Here is a 3,455-nt window from a genome sequence, read left to right on the forward strand (position 1 = left end):
ACTTCCTCCGTTCCTCTTGCTCTAAAGGCTGGTATGGGACTGAAGCAGACAGCCTTGGGGGGATGGGGAGGACTTGGGGACTGCAGGGCCTCGGGATGCCCCACACAGGTGTGCATGCACAAGCCGCAGGCCGGCATGCCAGGGTCCGGTCGCTGGGGCGTAGTGGTGGAGCCAGGATGGAGTGGCACCACGTCACTCCCAGGGGCTGTGGGTGACAAGGCCAGCCCAGAGGCCAGGGGAGCAGGAAATAGACACCAGGCCTGATGGGGGCAGCAATAGAAGAGCTCTTGGAAGAAGGCGGGGGGCGATTTTTGGAAACAATCTTGTGCATATTCCACATGCTCGCTGTGAGAAGCCAGACCCGAAGGCCACATGTGGCTTGATCGCAGTTATGCGGAATGTCCAGAGCAGGCAAATGCACAGAGACAGAGAGGAGACGGGTGGCTGCGAGGGGCCAGCGTGAGGGGCAGGAGCGCCTGCTGTCAGCTGGGGGGTCTCTTTGGGGTGACAAAGATGTTCTGCCATCACACAGTGGTGAAGGCCACACGCCGCCGAGACTGGGCCTAAGAGCCGCGGACCTGTACGCCTCACATGAGTGAACAACTCAGCACCTCTCTTCGCGAAAACCAGCCACAGCCGGATGCCTCAGAGTCTGCGCCAAAGCTGGACGTGGGCCCCTGCCGCATGCCCTCAGCGGGGCTGCCGTGCTGACGCGCACACGCGCCCCCCGACGTCAGCGGCTGGCCCCTGGGCTGGGCCGTACATACGCCTGGAAAGAAAAATGAATGAGTTCGTCCTGGTATTTACCACGGGCTCAGCACCACAGGACTGTTAATGACGCGCTCTCCCGCCCCTCTTGTCTTTGACACCAGAAATCTTGGTCCCAAATCACCGCACTCGCCCTCTTCTGCGTTCTTCGACAGCAGAAACAGAAACGCTCGCCTCCGTGAGAGCTGAAGCCACATGTCACCGGTGACAAACCACTCTCAGATTTCTGAGCAGCTCCGTTTTCCTTAGAATAATCACATAACTTAAAATCACAGACAAATGTAACCTTAGCATCTCAGTCCGAATATTCACATTTCAACCCTACAGGAAACACAAGAGCACGACCTTAATAGAATCACACAACCTTAATGTCACCAGCTGCACTTTGAGATCGATGAATCACAGGACTTTAAAACCGTCGAGTCATGCGATCGCAAATGGCCAAATCATAAATCTGACAATCCCTGAGTCATCTTCAGCTGCTGAATCATGGCGTCCCCAATCCCAGAGCCCCAGAGTTGGAAGGGTCCCAGAAGTCTTCTCCACTGGGAAAGCTTGTCCAGAGAAGTCTAACCTGAGGCAACCCCCACTCCTGCCGCTGGCTGTGGCCCGTCCACCCAGGAGAGCCCTTAGGGACACCTCTTGACAGATGGTCACCCGGGCTCCTCAGCAGCCACGGGGCCCTGGGCACCGTGCCCATTTTGAACACACAAGAGGAGGCTTCATTCAGGCTCAGGGGAGTATTGGAGGGGGTGAGCCCTGGAAGGCCTGTGGCCGATGGGATGTGGGTCCCTTCCACTGCTGCTGGCCGCCTCACCTTCATGCCCTCACCCAGCCCATTAGCAGGTCCTCCCCGGGAGGGAAGCCAGGTCCAAAGGCAGCCAGACCTGCAGGCCTTCCACAGACCGAACCCCCAGGGTGGCCAGCACCGGCTGCCCGGGACAACCCCTCACGGCCCCATTGACATACACACAGGAAAGTGGAGGCTGGCTGAGGGAACTCTGGCGGGGACTTCAGAGCTAGGACTTAGAAGCACATGTCCTGCAGGCCAGCTCAGCCCTGAGCAAGGCATCCAGAAGAGGGGCCCCAGTGACCTAGCCTCCAACAAGGAATGTGGGTGTTCATCAAGCCATGGGCAGTGGAAAGGCAGGACCCTTGGGGGCCTGAGTGGTGCACAGAGCCCTTGATTGGGGGAGGGGGGGTTGTCAGGAGACCAGGCCACACTGGCCCATGGTAAGAAGGGTCAATGCCAGATTCTATCCTGAGGGTGACCCAGGTGCAGGACTGACCACTGGCATTTGGGGAGACCTGTTTGGCTGCAGCATGGGGAGAGCCTGGGGCGGGGACTGGGCAGGGGGCTGGGCAGCAAGCAGACAGAGGTAACCAGGCCTCCATAAGGTAGGAGCTAGGTCTGGAGGGAGGAGGGCTCCACTGGGTCCAGGACCTGGAGCAGCCTCTGTGGAGAGATCCCAGAAGCCACCAGACAGATGTGTGGGCAGGAGTGACATGGGGTCCTCGGCATCAAGCTGTCCTGGAGGCCATGGGAGAGGGCTGGGCCTGCCCAGGAGAGGGGGCCCCGAGGGACCACGTGTGTCCAAGGGACAGGAAGCTGCAGAGGCCTCCGTGTGGCTGGACAGGATGCTTAGGAGTGAGCACTACCCGTCTTGGAGGGTCAAAGGGCCCCCACCTCCCTGGTGACTGGACATGGGAATAAGGACCCCATAGTCAGAGGAAAATCACACTCGGGGAGACAAGTCAGGGGGAGTGAAACAGGCCTCCCTCCCAGCGTCCTGGACAGGCCAGAGCATCTGGGGGACTTTCTGGAGGCTTCTGACTGTGGCCGTCCCAAGGAGTGCCACAGGGAGTCAGTTCTTTGCTCATGGCCTCCCCTGATCAGAGGCCACAGGACTGGGTCGTCAAGACAAACACCCCCAGGGTGGTGTTGACATGTGCAACATGTGTCTTACACATCAGAAGCTGACACCCTGCGGACAGAGCGTACTTGATCCCGCTGTTTAGTCTTGAATGCCTGAACCCATTTGAGAGTTAAACTGGAGTTTCCCCTTTAGTTTAGGGAACTCGTGGATGTTACAAGGACCCTGCATGGGCTGTGTCAGGAAGGTGGAGCCCTGGGGCGAGGGTGGCATGCCCAGGAGAGGGCCTCAGACAATCCTGCGCCTGTCACATCTGTGGGCCACTGGGGCCTGTGCTGGACCTGGGACGGGCACTGGGACACACTGGGTTCCCGGTGTGCTCTAGAATCCACCCTGAGGAACCAAGGGGCTGCTAAGGGGGGCTGCACATCTCCCCCCGACACTGGCTTCTACAGCCTCAGCAACTGGGAGCGGCCCACTGAGGAACCCCAACCCGGGTGCAGGGTCTTCTGACCTCAGCACCAGCGTGGGGACACGTCGCAGTGATGGTACCATCCATTCATAAACATGTCACCAGGGTGGGCGAGAGGACCCAGCCACACCAGCCCCCTGGGGACTTGCGGCAGCAGAGGAATTCGTGGTCCGGGTATCCCAGAGCCCCTGACCCCAAAACAGCCCCCAAAAGCAGGCTCCAGTGAGGATCCCGGCAGGGACACTGCGTGTGAGGCCCAGCCTCCCCTCCAATACCAGGGCAGCAGGGGTATCCAGGGGGAAAGGGAAGGCACCCTCTACTTCAACCCCAGGCCCGGGGCT

This window comes from Mirounga angustirostris, unplaced genomic scaffold (assembly GCF_029215605.1).
Source record: "Mirounga angustirostris isolate CCGP_5_RB_7025 unplaced genomic scaffold, mMirAng1.0.hap1 SCAF_3, whole genome shotgun sequence".
In the NCBI taxonomy this organism is placed as follows: domain Eukaryota; kingdom Metazoa; phylum Chordata; class Mammalia; order Carnivora; family Phocidae; genus Mirounga; species Mirounga angustirostris.